This window comes from Phyllostomus hastatus, unplaced genomic scaffold (assembly GCF_019186645.2).
Source record: "Phyllostomus hastatus isolate PE091 unplaced genomic scaffold, TTU_PhHast_1.1 phas_contig_524, whole genome shotgun sequence".
NCBI lineage: Eukaryota > Metazoa > Chordata > Mammalia > Chiroptera > Phyllostomidae > Phyllostomus > Phyllostomus hastatus.
The window spans coordinates 10,341,437-10,359,933 of NW_025333900.1; positions in this window are offsets into that span (position 1 = coordinate 10,341,437).

The following is an 18,497-nucleotide window of genomic DNA, read 5'->3' on the forward strand; positions in this document are numbered from 1 at the left end:
TGGCAAGGGTGTCCTCACTCGTGCTGCAATGGCATTCCCATGGCCTCTGACATTCATAGACTCTTGTTTCAGCAACTCTGTCCTAACCCAGAATAACCTCAACAATGAAGTTTGTATAGAAAGTGATTCCCAAATGGCCACAAAGCCATTGTCCTGAAACTATCCCATATTGTCTCAAGTAGTCACTGAGCATGAATTTGACCATTTTTAACATGTAATCTTTAGCACGCTTGGTTATCTGATTTCCAGAGTCCCTCTTATAAGAAACAACAAGTTATTGTTATGACTTCAATGATGAGAAAGTGGTTATGTGGAATGAGATGGGAGAGAAGAATGAAAGTTAAAGCTGGCAATCCACCAGATAGGAAGAACACAAACAGCGAAAATGCCTGTTTTTCAGAAGTACTTTATTCTGCAGTACAAAGGAAGGAGGAGACATGAAAGCTAAGAGAACATTAAACAAAGATTCCTAAGATGTAGGTTCTAGTGTTGCCCATTAACTCTGAGAGACCTTGAGAGAGTTGCACAATTAAATTACCTCTCTTTACCTGTAAAGTAGAGACAATAATAACATACATGTCCACCTTACCCAAATGTAGTAAGGAACAATTCTATGATAAAAGTGTATTTTACACTTCAAAGTTCTACACAGATGTAAGGCATCATTCTCTTGTTTATAATGCTGATTGTTCTTTAAATAATATTTATATATGTTAATTTCTCCTTAAGCCCACTGAAAAGTATGTAACAAATTTGTGAAGGATTTGCATTAAAGATAGTCAAATAGTGAAATCAAAACATAGACATTATGGTTCTCTAAGTGGTAAGTCCCAGGTAAGTGGAAATACACTCAGCTGATGAGTTAGTGTTTTTGGTTGCAAGTGACAGAAACCCAGCTAGAGATGGATGACACACAGAACCTGGGAAACCCATGATGTAGTTCAGGGCTCCGTCATAGGAAATGCCGGGACTGACTCACATTTCATCTGTTGTCTCTATTCCCAGGCTGTCTCTTTGCATATGGTGACAAAGGTGACTGCCTGCAAACAAATGTCCCCCCTTTTTAAGGATCATCTCAAGCCATGAAAGACTACTGTGGGTAAGCTGGAAGAATTATTTTAGTCTCAGCTACACATTTCTTGGATTTGTGTTTTTTGTCTTTACAATCATGGTCATAGACTAGATGATCCTTGAGACTCCTTTTTGAATGCCACTGTTCATTCTTGGATGACCCTTTGCCTCTGTTCCTATTGCTACTGAGTGCACAGTTTAATGTCCTGGAGATCCTTTCTCTCTTCTGCTAAACTCATGTCTCCTCACACAGTTAAACTGCTGTCCAAAGTTAGAATGAAGTCTCCAGAGTCATTTATCTAAATTAAGAGCTGGATTCAAAATTACCCATTAGGCCCCACACATTATGGTTGAAAAGAGTATTTTATGCCTTGTATGTATGTGAGCATCCACTCGTCCTCCCTGGTAGGAAGCAAAGATTCCACCCCCCTCCCCCATGCATATACTAGCCCTGCGGGGGTCAGAAGCTTCTCTTTACTATTGAGGGTGACAAAAGGGAGGTGTGGGATGAAATGATAGGAAAGGGAGAATAATCATAGAATGGGAGAATTAGAAAAAGACCTCTATGATTCAAACACCCCAAAATTTCAAAACAAGAGAAATGACTCCTGGTCAGCTTTCACCTCATTTAACAATTGTCTTGGCAATGCTTATATATTAGGGTTTAAAACTGTCAAGCTATAGGTTTCAAAAACCTCAGGTAACGGCATTATAAAAAATGAAGTTAAAACATATTAAATGGAGGCAGCTTTCTCTTCTTCCTTCCTCTCTCTTCCATTGATTTTGGTTCTAGTGTCTCAAACCAATTAGGCAGTCCTTTGCCTTTTATTACTTGCTTATTGATGGCCTTTGTCATTTGTTGCAATAGTAATGGAGTCATTTATATGTTTACGACCTTGTTGAATGTCTAATTATGTAACTAGAGAAAGACCAGTGGCATTTTCTGATTGTGTAACCCTACAGCACCTCAACAGGGGACTACTGTTCTGATTTGGTCCCTTTCGTGCTGGTGCAGGGTCTGCAAGGCTAACATATTCATGTGCATTATCTTAATTACCAGCCTTTGGGGGAGGGCAATATATATTTGTTATGATGAAAACATTCCTGTTTTAATATAGAGTTGATCAATGGTAGACCTAAGTGTTGTTCATTTTTGCATACTACTGACAAAATTACTTAATTTTTGAAAACTTAGAGTGCAGCTCTAGGCATTTTACATCACTGCAAGTATACCCAAGCATTTTAAGGCATAAATATTCAACCATCTTCAGTAACCTGAGAACAAAAATAAATATTTTAACAAGAAAAAAGTGTGCCATGACAAACTGTGACTTAATAAAGAAAGACAAGGAATGGTCTCTATAGACCAAGAGAAAAATGAGGCCTCAGATATATTTGTACTAAAGGAATGTTATGAATGTGAAAAGCAGACTCCTAAAAAAACCAAACTTTACTTATGTTATTGCAAGTCTAATGCTTCTTAGTGAAAACAGTATGAATTGGTTTTACTTGTCTCCATTTAATACTTATTAACTTTATTTTTATATTTATATCACCTGAGGGTTTAACTTCAAGTGCAATAGCACATCTGTAACAGTTGTAAACAAGGAAAATGTAAAAACTGGAAGTAAATGAAAACAAAATAGTGAGAATTATCTAACGGGTATAACTCTTAGTACATCAACTCAGGTGTACAAAAAATATAACTTTTTTTTTTTTACATTTAAACCTAATTTTGCTTTTGAGCCTCTGATCCCTGAATCATCATTTCATTCAATTCAGGAATGTCTTCCTTTTCCCAAGGGTTGCACCTAAGTTATGGGCATGGCAGAGCTAAAGCATCAAGGAAGAAGGTTTGGGAGGGGCCTTAGTCTTTTGTGATACTAAGCAGCCACACTGGTCCCTTTCCACGCTGGCATTTATCCACAGTGGCATAGACTGAGATGTTTTCTTTTGCATATGATCCTCATTCATTATTTCCTACAATAGTGCTTCTTTAGTTCTGACTCTCCAGTGTTGTCAGGCCTTGTATGGTCACTTGTAGAATCTTCTATTTCTTCTTTACCATGATGATCTAGGGGACACTCTGGGGGCACTTTGAGACCCTATTTTCCTAGCCACAGGTCACAGATATTCTTTCCTTGTGTCTTTCCACCTTCCCAGGACTAAAAGAGTGTAAGTTCTCTTTCCTCTTAGATCTCCCAAAGACCTAAGTCTAGCCAGCTGTATCTCAGAAGTTAACACAGTTGAAACACTCTTGCTTCTCCTCTAATCTCCCCTCCTTCTCTGTGTAAAAACTTTGTCTGGTTTGAGGGTAGGACAGCCAGTCATTCCCTATGGGGTGTACATTTGGAACTATTACTTATCATTTGAGATCATTTCATTTCTTCCTGAGGACTAGGCTGTTAAAACAAGAGTTGATTCCCTTTTTCTTTTATCTTTTAGTCGTCTGCTGGGTTATGCCCGCTTTAAAATAACACATCAAAAAATGCCATACTTGGATAAATAGGGCAAGAATCAGGAGCACTAGTTAATAGTTCCAAATACTATCCTGCCATAAATAAAAGTATGGTTCATGTTATAATAGTGGAGTTGCAGGTAATTAAAACATGTGCTTGCTCATTGCTGCTAACCCTCTTGGCTTTCTGAATGGCAGCAGAGGAGTCGATAGAGGAAGGATCACGAGCCAGCATCATGATTGGAGAGGTCTTAAAAATCCTGTTGGTTCTCTCTGGACTAAGAAGTCCCAGAATTTATTTATAAAAAATTGTGTGCTTATTCTTACATGTTTAAACTTCAGTCACCTTCACAGTACTCTCCAGTTGCTGCAATACACCTATCGAGACCTTTTTTTCCACTGCTCAAAACAGTTTTTGAACTTATCAATTTTGATGCCTTTTGCTGTTTCTGCTGTTTTTGTTTCTTTGTTTGTTTGACCTCTTCCACATTGGCAAAATGTTTCTCTTTGAGGAATTTTTTCATCTGGGGAAACAAAAAAAAGTTGCTCAGGGAGAGATCTGGTAAATAGGAAGGGTGGGGCAGAGGGGTCATGCAGTTTTTGGTCAAAAACTGTTGAACACTCAGTGCGATGTGAGCAGGTGTGCTTGTAAGTCATCCATCATAAAATGCGCAAATGCACTGAGTCTTCAAAAAAAATTCACTAAAGCAAATGCAGCCTCTCACAACAATGCCAGCTGGTACACTGGTACAAATGCATTCCTAGAACACTCACCCAGCAGGGGAAGCCTGTGTTATAAGGGGCTCATGTCTAGAAAATGATTCTGTGTTTGGGGGGGTCTCCTCTCATATTATAATTCCTTTGGTGATAGATTCAACTCATTTTTAATGTCCAGAATCAGTTGCAAATAAGTGGATTTCCTTGTATCAGTTTACTACCAATTATCATGAGGCCCCCGTGGAATGACAGTGATGGGTATTGACCAGCAAGCAGAAGGTGAGGACATGTTTAAGTTCTGATTTGGTTACTAATGAATTCTGAAATTTTGTATTTAATAGTCGTCTCCTTTATGATTCATTTAAAAATATATAATAGCCCTGGCTGGTGTGGCTCAGTGGACTGAATGTTGGCCTGTGGACCAAAAGGTCTCCGGTTGATTTCCCATCAGGTCACATGCCTGGGTTGTGGGGCCAGGCGCCCAGCTGGGGGAGTGCGGGAGGCAACAAGTCTATGTCTCTCTCTTGCATGTCAGTGTTTCTCTCCCTCCTCCTCTCTCTAAAAACAATAAATAAATCTTAAAAAGTATATATATGAAGTAAATTGATTTTCAAGAGTTATATTCCAGTTTTATTTTAAATCAAATGCATACCACATTGATTGAGTTTGGGGTGTAAGAAAAAATGAAGGAAAGATCTGGACTTTGAAAATACAGGAAATTCAGATTACTGAAGGGTATCTTGGAGTTCCTAGAGCCCATTGCAGGGTAGAGTTAAGAGATTAAATAGAATGCTCTCTGACAAATAAACATTCTTTACTTGGCATTTGTCTCAAAACTGAACATGCCCACATCATTTTTACCTCAGTTAGGCTGAATTCTTGGACTCAGTTTATATTTCTGACATAAAACTCTGTGTTGTAAAGGCTGTGGTTTTTCTGTTTTAGGTACCATGCTATAAAGTGCCCACTTGCAATATAGAAAATCTATACAGAATCTCTGGTCCCAAAGGCTTTGCATTTGCATTACACAGCACTTTTTATTTTTCACAAGTTGGTTTAATAGAAATTACTTAGGCATTATAAATGATGGCCTTAAAATGTGGGGGTGGGAAAAATGAGGACACTTGACCTCTCTCCATGAAATTGAATGGCTCTTTATATTGAAAGTTTTGACAGAGAGAGAAGGAAAGAGAGGGAGAGAGAGAATGTCATTATTTGGTAATGAGTACCCATTAAAGGGACAGTATATTGCATTTCATCTTCCTACTTCATGTTCCTATTGTAAAGATTTGTGAGCAAAGCACTGTAAGATCTCTAGAGTTAAGGGGCCAGAGACAGGTAGTTTTGATATTTTAAGGGTCACTCAAAAGTGTGTGTAGTGTGAGTCGTGGAGCTTAATTAGCTTCAGTTAAATATAAAACATACTGAACAGCCACTGTGTGTCTTGCACTGTGCTACGTGCCGAATTGGTATGAAGGAGGTATGTGAGGCATTGGAGCTTAGAGATGAAAAGAAACTTAGAGTGATTGGTTTCCTGCCAAACACACAGTTAACAGGTCACTAGTGACTTCTTTTAACTTGCTGATGGCTGTCGGCCCCTCATTGCAGAGAGACAGTGTGATAGGACGAAAAGATGGTTATATGTAAACTCAAAAGCCCTGGGTTTGAGTCCTGTCCTGGCTTGTCTATTGCATGGACCTGTCAAGTGCAGCTATGATGACTATGCTGTCTGATTTCCTGGCAGACACATGTATGTATTTAATATGAGATATAATTGATATATATCATTATGTTAGTTTCAGATATACCCTATAATGGTTCCATATTTGTATGTATTGTGAAATGATCACCATGGTACATTAACTAACATAACACCATACATACGCAAAAAAATTTTGCTGTGAGAACTCTTAAGATCTACTTTCTTAGCAACTTTCAAGTATGCATTAGAGTGTTAATTGTAGACACCATGCCATATATTATATCCCCATGACTTCTTTATTTTATAACTGGAAGTTTGTACCTTTAAAGAGATGAGTTAAAATGTTGCCATGAGTGTGGACCCTAATCCAGTATGACTGGTGTTATTATAAGACGGGGACATTTGGACACAGACCCACACAGAGGTAAGATCATGCTGCTGACACCTTGATCTTGGACTTGCAGCCATGAGAACTGTGAGACAATAAATTTCTGTTGTTTAAGCCACCTTGTCTATGACTCTTTGTTATAACAGCTCTAGCAAACTAATACAACACCTTCTAGTGCTATGATTTTACATGTACCATGTTTGAGAGCCAAAGGACCCAAATGATTTGCAATATCTGCTCTTAAAGACTTTCTTATCTTGTAGAACATGGTGAAACATATACATGAATAATAAGTAGCATACCACTAAGTGCCTGAATTAGTAATAATTACAGCTGGTGTCATTAACATTTAGGAATCTTCTATTCCTGGTTTCTCCATTCATCTTAAGGGGCTTTTGCCAACCTTAGTTGCTTCACCCAATATTAAGTTGATGGTTTCATCTTTCAGAATCATGTTTCATACTCTAAGTAGAGGGAAATAAATACTGTACTCCAGGAGCTAAGCCAGGTATTTAAATATACTTTTTAAAAGTCTAATCCTCACAATAACATTCAGGCTTTAATAGTTCCATTTCCAGGTGAGAAAGCATGGTTAAAGAGATAAAAGCTAGTCGATGGTGGGACTGGCACCCCAACTCTGTTGTGCCTAAAACTAAAACTGTGTTCTTTCCACAAGAGACCTGGTTTTTCTCTTTATTATTATTTTGTGGTGAGGATGTATAGTCCATTAAGGACTATATACAGTAGAAGTGACATTGATTATTTAAAGTGGATTTTGTGATTGGTGAATCTGAAGCAGTTTCCACCGACTTTATGTCAGCAGCTCCTATTCTGGCTCAGGAGAATCAAGGCTGGCAGGACCCTGAATGCATGGGCTCCGCAATGGGGTGTGAGTCACCTCAAAGCATGGGAAGCAGGGAAGGATGGCTTGTCTCAACGTCAGAACAGCCACGGAAAGAATTGAGGAGCATATGGTTTGCAGGCAGTGTGCCTCATGTACTAACTTGGGCTCTAAAGTCAATGTCAGTCCTTGGGCTTTCAGTCACATTATCTTCCTTTTTAGCTTTTTAGCCTTTGTCCTTATTTCTGCTAATGGCATCACTTCTCTTGTTCATGGAGTCTGGAAACCTTGGTGTTATTCTTATGTCTCTCTGCTTTCTCCTTTACTCTTCCATGTTGTTGTTTCTCATCTGTAAAATCACTAAGCCTTGACTAGTTTTCATTCTTGGCACCATTTCATAAAGTTGCTATGAACTATACCCAGGTCCTCAATTTCATTCTCCTGCCATCCGGGTTAAGCAGCTTTGCTTGTGTGAATGGTCGATAGAAGCTGACTGTTCTGTATCCATCTGCTCCCCATACAGACCCTGGGTTTCTCAATCTGTGCTGCGTGCTTGTCTATCCAACACAACTGAAGCTTCAATAGTTTTGCTATGTTTTTTTCACCTTCTTAGCTACTAAAGCATGAATGTCTGTGTTTTTTTCAGTTGCCTTTTCAGAAGGCAGTAGAGAGGGATTGGCCGATTCACGTCTTCTGGGTCCTTTTTAGATCATCAACATCTACACACACACACACACATGCATGTACACACTGACTGAACCAAACACAAACCTGATACAACACTGGAAGGATCGTAAAAGCTCTGTAATGTGCTTGCTATGGACTGAATTCTGTCTCCCAGAGAGTTACATGTTGAAGCTCTGACACCCAAAGTGACTATGTCTGAAACTAGGGTTTTGAGGAGGTAAGGTTAAATGAGTTCATAAAGTGGGACCCTAATCTAATAAGACTGTGGCCTTATAAGAAGAGAAAGATAGAAATTCTCTCAATCCCCTCACCCACTGGAGGACACAATGAGAAGGGACCAGCAGAGAACTCTCACCAGGAACCAAGACAGCTGGCACCTTGATTTTGAACTTCCCAGCTTCCAGAACTGGGAGAAATCAATTTTCATATTTTAAGCCAGGTAGCCTGACCAGGTAGTGTCCATAATAATAGGTGTTATGAAATATATGTTATTGTTACAGAACAAGATTGCTTTTCTTTTATTTTGTGATCCCCTCTCCCCTCACTGTCCCTTGGTCCTTTCTTATCTTAACAATAGTAGGATAGCTTGCTCACAGCAAAAAGCATACATTTAATACAATTTTAGAAAGATTTCTTGGAAATATCTGTTCACACAGTCTCTCTGTCCAGACTAAGTATGTATAGGATTCATTCTTGTTTTTGTACCTTCACATATTCAGGCACTAAATGTGATTTGATTTTACTTCTTATATGTTTCTTGAATCAGTTCCCTCTCTCCTTCCTTATTCTCTGTACCTTTATTCCTGTCAATATCATCTCTCATATGGGTTATAATATTTACCTCCAAAATATCATTTGGCTATATCTTTGCCTGTCAAAGACTTTCAATTGTCTATGGAACTATAACCTACTTGTTGTGTTTCTCTTGTTCCATCACTTGCTATGCCTTCAGACCCATTTCTACTCATTGCTCTTACATTAATCTTCAGCATCGCTGCTCGAGCTGCAGTCCCTGATCGCAGTATGCTGTTTTATTCTTCTGTGTCTTTGATGGGCCTTTTGGTTCCTGAAATGTTTTCACTCCTACATGCCCTCACCCATTTTTCTTTATCGTTAAACAACATTATGGCCAGGGTGAATTTTTTTAATTTAAATTTTAATACATAATTTTTAAAGTGGGACATTTTTGAGAATAAACACAGGAACTTATTAACTATTAGTCCAGAACCATAGGCATAAACTGAAATTATCCTAGGTAAATAGAATAAATGATTATTGTTCTAGCTAAAACTTTATATTCTGCCTCCTTTAGGAATCCATCAATAACATGCCATAGTTCCCCTTCGGTTTCCAAATGATGCTGTTCACACCTTTAGGATGATGTATTAAATTAATGTTTTTATATTCCAGCCCCTCAGCCTGTTTTGAAAATAAAGAGAAAGAAGGAATTAGATCTATCTCATTTTTTTGAGGGCCAGAACATAGCCCAATATCCTAGAAATTAAAGAACCATAAAAAAGTAAGCCTACATTTGATGATACTTTTCCTAATTTACAAGTCACAGCTGAGAGTTTGACCAGTTGTGAGGAATTCTATCAGTCTTGAAAAACTAGGGCATTAAAATTGAAGTTCAGGGTCCCCTACTGCAGAGGCCCTAGGAACTCCTGGTTTTTGGTGAGGACCTCAAAAAATGCATTCTAGGAAGAGAGTGAAAAGAAAATAGAAAGATCACCCATAACTCAGAAAATAGAAGATAATTTAAACTCAAATGCAAATTATTATATATCTGATAAAATAAAAAGTGATCTAAACAAAGCAAAATTAAATCCAAATCTTGGAAAATATCATCTATAGTCTCAAATGATCTCTTCTTTTTTTATATGCAGTGATGGCATATAATGAAAAATAACTAGACATACCAGAGGACTGACTACATAAATTGAATAAAAATGAAAAAATAAATCATTGAGTCATTAAATATTACCATTATCAGATATGAACTTAAAAATATCTCTGATTGAAGTATTCAAGAACTTATGTACTAAAGGGTATGTAATTGAGTATGTCACTGAGTAAACAAGTATGAAAAATATTTTAAAAATAAAATAACTGAAATCAATATATGGATATATGAGTTTAACAACAAATTAGACACAGATCAAGAAATAACTGAGACTATGGGTCTATTTCTATTCTTTTTTCCCTGAAAGTAAATCAGAAGAAAATATTAATACTAAGACATGAAGAGAGTAGAAGGACACAACTGTGTAAGAGAAGAGATACAAAGAAAAACAGGGAATTACTCTAACATGCATGTAATAAAAATCTCAGTAGGGGAGGAGAAAGGAAGTGGAAAAAAATAGAAGAGACATTTGAGAATTAGACAAAATGAATAAACCATATTATGCCACAAATTCAAAAAGACTTACGAAACCAATGTGGAAAAAAAATATGTAAGTAAATCAAGCCTAGACAAAACATAATGGAATGCTGAAGAAATTCCTTGATAGCCCTGACCGATATGACTCAGTTGGTAGGGTATCATCCTGCAATGCTGAAAGTTGCCTGTTAGAATCACAGTCAGGGCACATGCCTGGCTTGTAGGCCTGGACCCTGGGTGGGAAATCTGTGAGAGGCAGTCTATCAGTGTTTCTCTCTTTGATGTTTCTCTCCTCTATCTCCCCCGCTTTCCCTATCTCTAAAAAATAAATAAATAAAATCAAAAGAAAAAAAGGAAGAAAGGAAAGGAAAGGAAAGAAGAAAGGAAGAAAGGAAGAAAGAAACAAAGAGAGAGAGAAAGAAAGCGCAAAAAGAGAAAGAAAGTCCTTGATAGGCCTCAGTTTTGCTGTCTGAGAGCTCTCAGTTCATGGTTTTCTGTTGCTCTTGGCTTCATCTTGTAGGATGACCTTCCTTTGCTCCCACCATCTTTGGCCGCATCTGAAGAGGACATGTAGTTTATGTCCTACTTGGGTACTGAGTAGATTTATTAGCACAATTTCTAATAGGAAAAATTGGGGGCCCCAAAAATTGTTTAAAATTTTGAGTTGCCATAGTCTTTGTTAATCTTCATTGGTGCCACATTTGCCAATATAACTGCCAAGCTTTTACTGGCTTCCAAACAACTGCATGGGCCAATAGCTATGCCCATAATTCTATTTGAAATAGCCTTCTCTGTAGATTTATTTTGAGTTTACTGGCTTTCTGGGTGAGCCCAACATATATTTTCTGTGTTCTGTGCACTTTTTTCCTAACTGAAGGATTTTCTCTTGGTAATTTTAAAACATTTACAATGTTTAACCAAGGATGACTATATTCAAGGTTTGGTCTTTACCTGAAGATCTAGTCTAAGTTTTGTTGTTCAAACATTTCTCAATATTTTCTTTTATGGGCTGTGCATGAAAAAAATAGCTGCATCTTTCAACTTCTCCAGAACTGAAGTTTCTGGACTCTGTATGCATTCATCCCAATTCTAGTGAGTTTCTTTTCCTCTTATAACACCTTGCCAAAGGCCACTAAAAATAGCAATCCAGACACCCTAGCAAAATCCTTGTTTTGCAATCTATTTGCCTAAAGCCACAAGTTTATAGACACATTAGCTGACTTCCATGCTATCAGAGAGGATATTTTAAATTGATATCACACTGCTATATTACATAGGTCATTATTTTTTTTCAGCCTCAAATAACATTTTCCTCACCACCTACCACCTGGCACCAAGGTCAGAACCTCATATTTTATGTATCGTTATGTCATCACCCTAGTTCTGGTAACAATTTCTTCATCCTAGTTCAAATTTCTATGTTTTTCAGATTTGCTTCAGTAGCAACAATCATAAAATCCCATTAATGCACAATAGCAAACATTTGTTTCTTGCTCTCATTACATTTTGGCAGCTAGCAAATCAGCAACTGCAACTCTGCTCCACATGTCTCTGCAGTCTGAGATGCATATAGAAGGAGCAGCCTGTCTACTATATTTTCTCTCTGTATTTCAGCTCCATAATAAGTATATATTCTTTCTGCCTTTTTGCTGGTAGAGGGAAAGAACAATCCTTCCAGAAACTACCAAACAACCAATGCGTCTTCAAGCTTCTGCTTGCATGTGGCTCACATGATATAATTTCCTACGCCTTTGGCCAAAGCAGGTCACATGGCCCAAGCTTACAACAATATGGAGAAGTATACTCCAATGACATAGCACTGAAAGTCACATGCCAATGCATGGGGATGAATTATACTTCTATAATGAAGAGATAAGCAATTAATTGATGACAACAATACAACAAAGACACTAAGGCCAATGGTGTCTAAGAAACGTGATCAATTTGGTGGGATGACTTACTACTACACTGAGAAGCCCATATGTGTATAGTATTTCCTGCCAAACAGACTGGATGGAAAATTAGAATTCCTGGTTAAAGTGAGAAGTGTGTCACAAAAATCTCTTTTTGTAAGGCAGTTAACTTATTATGATAATCATTACTGGATTTGTTATTACCATGGTATTAGTTATATGCTCATTTTATATTTATTAAGCACTAACTGTGTGCCAGGCATACTGGTCTTTTCCTGACTTTATCTATTTAAACTAAAAAGAGCCTGAGATGTAACTATTTCTCCTCTAATTTATAAATGATAATATTAAAAGACAGAATAGCTACACAATTTTCCCAAGTTTACAGGTTTCTGCTCTTATCCACAATAATGTATTTTCTTTTTCTACTTTTTTCATGTAATGCAGAAATTCTGGGAACATCATCAAGCATCCTCTTCAGACATTGCAGGAATGGTGACTTACCACCTCATGAAGTAATTTATTCTCATTTAGGAGAGCTCAAATTACTAGAAAACACGTTTGATGGGTCTTTAATCAATTTTCCCCAATACTTTTTTCAGTTGGCCCTAATTCATCTAATGGAGATAAATATACAGAAATAATCCAGTGAATCTTCCTTCAAGCAGTAGAAACATCTTTTAAGTACTATCTTTTACATTCTAATAAATAAATAGTTTCTTCAACAATTCCTCATATGACAGGTGTTACAGATTTTTACCATCTTCATTACTTTTCTCTCAGGCTGTCAAAACTATTAAGTATGAAACGAGAATTGTTGACAGGATAACATATGTGAACATTTGTGCTGAATCTGCAAGCATTGATGCTTTCTATTCGACTGAAATATTTCCGAACATAAAAGAATACTTGAGGTTTCAGAAAATCTAGCTCCTGCCTCTAACAAATGGCTATGTTCTGCTGGTTTTAGCAAGGAATCAGTGTTCATCACTAATATTTTTGTGGAAACCTGGCCTGAAGTAAATTTATGTGTTTATATAGAACATTAATTGTTTAGGTTTAACTTCACAGTCCAAAACAAGTACCTGCTCATTTCTGTTTAACACTGGTATTTGCCAAATCCCAAAGCTAATGTGAACCTTAAACAAACCAGCTTCTTGGCATTTCCTTTAAATAACACACACAACAAATATAGTAACTTCAATTGTACTTTAAAATGTCAGCTTAGCTATCCTTTTACTCATGAAACTATTAGAAGAACTTCTTGTATAAAAAACCTAAACTTGGAAATGAAGTTTCCTCCTTACCATTCATCAGCTCTCTACTTAGTGATCATATAGATTAGAAAATTTGCCATTTTATTTATTTATTTTTTATCACTTTTTAAAAATATATTTTATGGATTATGTTATTACAGTTGTCCTATTTCCCCCCCTTCACTCCCCTCCACCCTGCACACCCTCTCCCACCCACATTCCCCGCCTTTAGTTCATGTCCATGGATCATACCTATAAGTTCTTTAGCTTCTACATTTCCCATACTATTCTTACCCTCCCCCTGTCTATTTTCTACCTACCATCTATGCTACTTATTCACTGTACCTTCCCCCCTCTCACTCCCCTGTTAATAACCCTCTTTATGATCTCCATTTTTGTGAATCTGTTCCTCTTCTAGTTGTTTGCTTAGTTTCTTTTTGTTTTTGTTTTACGTGTGGTTGTTAATAATTGTGAGTTTGCTGTCATTTTACTGTACATGTTTTTTTTATCTTCTTTTTCTTAGATAAGTCCCTTTAACATTTCGTATAATAAGGGCTTGGTGATGATGAACTCCTTTAACTTGACCTTATCTGAGAATCACTTTATCTGCCCTTCCATTCTAAATGAGAGCTTTGCTGAATAGAGCAATCTTGGACGTAGGTCCTTGCCTTTCATGACTTGGAATACTTCTTTCCAGCCCCTTCTTGCTTGCAAGGTCTCTTTTGAGAAATCAGCTGATGGTCTGATGGGCACTCCTTTGTAGGTAACTGTCTCCTTTTCTCTTTCTGTTTTTAAGATTCTTTCCTTATCCTTCATCTTGGCTAATGTAATTATGATGCCCCTTGGTGTGTTTCTCCTTGGGTCTAACTTCTTTGGGACTCTCTGAGCTTCCTGGACTTCCTGGAAGTCTATTTCCTTTGCCAGATTGGGAAAGTTCTCCTTTATTATTTGTCCAAATAATTTTTCCACTTGTGGCTCTTTCTCTTCTTCTGATATCCCTATAATTCAGATGTCAGAATGTTTAAAGATGTACTGGAGATTTCTAAGCCTCTCCTCATTTTTTTTAATTCTTGTTTCTTCATTCTTTTCTGATTGTATGTTTCTTTCTTCCTTCTGGTCCACTCCATTGATTTGAATTCCAGTTTCTTTCCCATCATTTTTGGTTCCCTGTACATTTTCCTTTATTCCACTTAGGATAGCCTTCATTTTTTCATCTAATTTGCAACCAAATTCAACCAATTCTGTGAGCATCCTGATTACCAGTGTTTTGAACTGTGCATCTGATAGGTTGGCTATCTCTTCGTCGCTTAGTTGTGTTTGTTCTGGAGCTTTGATTTGTTCCTTCATTTGGGCCATTTTTTTTTTGGTCTTGACATGCCTGTTATGTATGAGGGGTGGAGCCTTAGATGTTCACCAGGGTGGGACAACCCTGTCACTGGGTTGTGATGCTGTATGGGGGGAGGGGTCTGAGAGGGAACAATGGTACTTGCTCCACTTTCTGTTGGATTTCAGTCACTTCTCCCGCTTCCCCCAACCAAGCTGGGCCCTTCTGGTGCTGATTCCCGGGTGGGTGGGCTTGTGCACGTTCTAGGACACTGTGGGTCTCTCCAATGAACTCTCCTGTGAGGCTGGGAGTCTCTCCCAGCACCTCAACCCCCACAGGTGTTTTCTATCAGTGTTTTGAGACTTTATTTCCTCATGCTGGGGCCCTGGGTTGCACCGTCTGTCTCACTCCCCAGTTTTGCCTGGTTTACCTGCATGTGGATGTGGGACTGCCCATCCACCAGCTGCTTTGTGCGCCATGCCTCTCCACAATCTGCCGCCTCGCTGGGTCCACCCGCTGCTGCCTTGCCTGCCTGGGTCTGCCAGCCACCGCTTTGTTATGACCCTTCTCAGCCTGGCTGCCTGACTCCACCCCTCCTACTGGTCTGGATGAATATGTCTACTTTAACTCCTTGGTAATTGGACTTCCATACAGTTCAATTTTCTGTCGGTACTGGTTGTTTTTGTTTCTAAATTGTTGTTGTTCTTATTTTGGTTGTGCAAGGAGGCATGGTGTGTCTACCTATGCTTCCATCTTGGCTAGAAGTAAAATTTGCCATTTTAAAAACATGTTTATTTGTCTTGTTCTATGTAGCAAGTAGGTCAGGACAATACAACATGACTATACTGATTAAGAATAACATGTAAATAGGTTGATTATGTTAGAAAAATGGAAGCTATCCTCTGTATTTCCTAGGACTTTGAAAGATTCTAGTGCAATATTTATCTCAGTCTTGCAGACATTTGGATAAGAAAAATAAAGCCCAGAGAATCCAGTACTATTTCTGCCATGTGATCTTACTTACTTGTGTATTTTGTTGTTAATTCAGTAGGGTGAGCGTGGTACTGAGGTTGGAGATTATTCATTTTGGTACATGAAGAACAAAGTAAAACAGGAGACTAACTGGGTGTATGGAATCAATTTTTAGTTTCTTAATAATGTATTTAAAAATTCTATCTATCTATCTATCTATCTATCTATCTATCATCTACCTGTCATCTAGCATTTGTATTTTATTATGAGAAGTATGAGGCAGTAAAACTTGGGCACAGGTTTACTCAGACTCTTCCCAGAGGGAGATTAGATTTTGAAAAATGTCTGTAATAATTATTTTTCTGAATAAAGGAGGGTTTTTAGGGCATTTTCTAATAACCAGGAAACAGATGTTCACATACTGCTACACTAAATGGGCTAGAATTAAGGTTAATATCACATTAGCTGTATTACCAATTTGACACACCTGTATTTGTGATTAATAATCTTAAAACAGTACGGAGTGTTGTGGCACCTTCATACAGGGATGTATTAATTTACTTGAATGCTGCATATTTGTTGATACATTTATTAAATAATATATGTCTAATTTTATATTAATTACCATGCAAGCTTTACTTGATTAGAATTGCCTAGTCATCTTTTTTCCATTCTTTATTGTCAGTTTTTGTCTGTGTGTCACTGTGTAGCTTTTGAAACAGAACAGAGTAGCTTGTTTAAAGCCTAGTGTGAAAGTCCTTGTCTTTCAATAAGCAAATTTTATTATTTATATTTATTGTGATCACTGCTGCATTTTATTTTTCTTCTGATGTCTTTTTTTTTTTTTTTTACTTACCACATTTAATTTTTGCTTCTTTTTTCCTGACATTAATTTCTGGTTGTTATTGGAAAATGAAGTTTTATGTTCTATTTTTCCTTCTACTGACTTGGGTATAAACTCATCCCATTTAATTTATTTTAGTGGGTATCTTAAGTTTTTAACACACATGCCTAGCAAAAAATATATTTATTATAAATTTTGATCTATATAGGCATCTTAGGGCACTTGAAGTTCAAACTACCCCATCTCTTTTTGGTAATTTCCATGTATTATCTACCCTCCCTGTAAGTAGCTCAGAGATATTGTGGGATCAATTCCAGACCACTGAAGAAATAAAGTGTCATAATAAAGTGAGTCATAATCTTTGTGGTAGTGTGGTAGTGTAGGGTCTTACCTTCCATTTGTGAAAAATGCAACATTGGTCAAATGCAACAAAATAAAGCATGATGAAATGAGGTATGCCTGTGCCTCTTATAATCTGACCCTTATTCTTAATATTATTATGTATACTTAATGCTTATTTACATCTGTTTGGAATTTTACTGTTTCTTAATGGTTGTTATGGTTGTTTCTTAAAACTGTGAGATGCAATGAAACATCTAAGATTCTGCCCTCCTTATAAGCTAATGAGATAGCTTGCTTGTTTCATGGGTGTTGACAGAGGACATGAGTCTCATGAGTCAGAGACACAGGTCTTGATTATGCATGGGTTAGTTATAGCAGCTATAGTGTTACACTATTTTTCTGATGGTTCCCTTTGTTTTCTAAGTCCCACAGAGGAAATTCTCTGATGCTTTGGTATGTTTTAGGTATAAGGTATGGATTATTTTATTTGCCCTCTTTGCTGATCACTGTGGTTATGTCAAACAATGTGAAAATACTAAAATTTAAGCATTTTTTATTTTGCTATAGGAACTCAAAATTATTTTTTCATTTTTAAGAGACTCTGTAGATACACACTTTAGCAAAGCTGTCTCCATCTAATCTCCTTACTATCAGGTAAATGGTTAACTTGAAATTATGGTGGGTATTATTGACTATAAATTGTGATGTAAAATTTTGGAAAGTAGTCTAAAAATTTCTGAACATGTCATTCCCAGTTCCATAAAAATGCCATATGACTAAATTAAGAATCTTAAATGAGGGAGATTATCTTGGATTACCCTGGATTAGCTGGTGGTACAGGCAATATAATCACAAGGAACCTCGTGAGTGAAAGAGGGAGGCAGGAGATGTGATCAAAGAAGCAGAGTCAGAGTGATGCAGCATGAGAAGCAATGAACGGTGCATCACTTGCTAAATGTGAAGATGGGAGGTGTCATGAGCCAAGGAACACAGGCAGCCTGTAGGAGCTAGAAGAGGCAAGAAAAAAGATTCCCCAGGAGGACTGAAGTCCTGCCAACAGCTAGACTTTAGCCTAATGAGAACTTTTTGGATTACTAACCTCCAAAAATGTAATATAATAAATTTGTGTTCTTTTAAACCAAGAAATTTGTTGTAATTTGTTATAGTAGCAATAAGAACCTAATGCACTACTTTGTTAGATTATTATGATCTGAAAACTTAATGGATGAGAAAGTACTTTGTAAACTGAAGTACCATAAATGTTAATTATTGTTAATAAAATAAAAGTGGGTTCTAATAACTCTAATTAGAACAATGAGGTCTGTTTCAAACAGAATCTAGATTAGAAATGGGTTAGGGGATCTTTGCCATTTCATCAACTTTAATTTTCCTCCTCCCAAAGTGAATTAACAGAACCATTCAAAGCAACTCCTCTGGGACCAATCCAAAATACATTTTTTGGCTTGATCTCTACCACATTCTCTAAATCATAAATTAAAGGGAAGCAATCATTCTTCTCTGAGCAGTGCAACTTCTGAAGTTAGAGGTCCACTGGCCCAGCACGAGTGGCCTTAGAATAAAACAACCTTTGCTGGTTGAAAA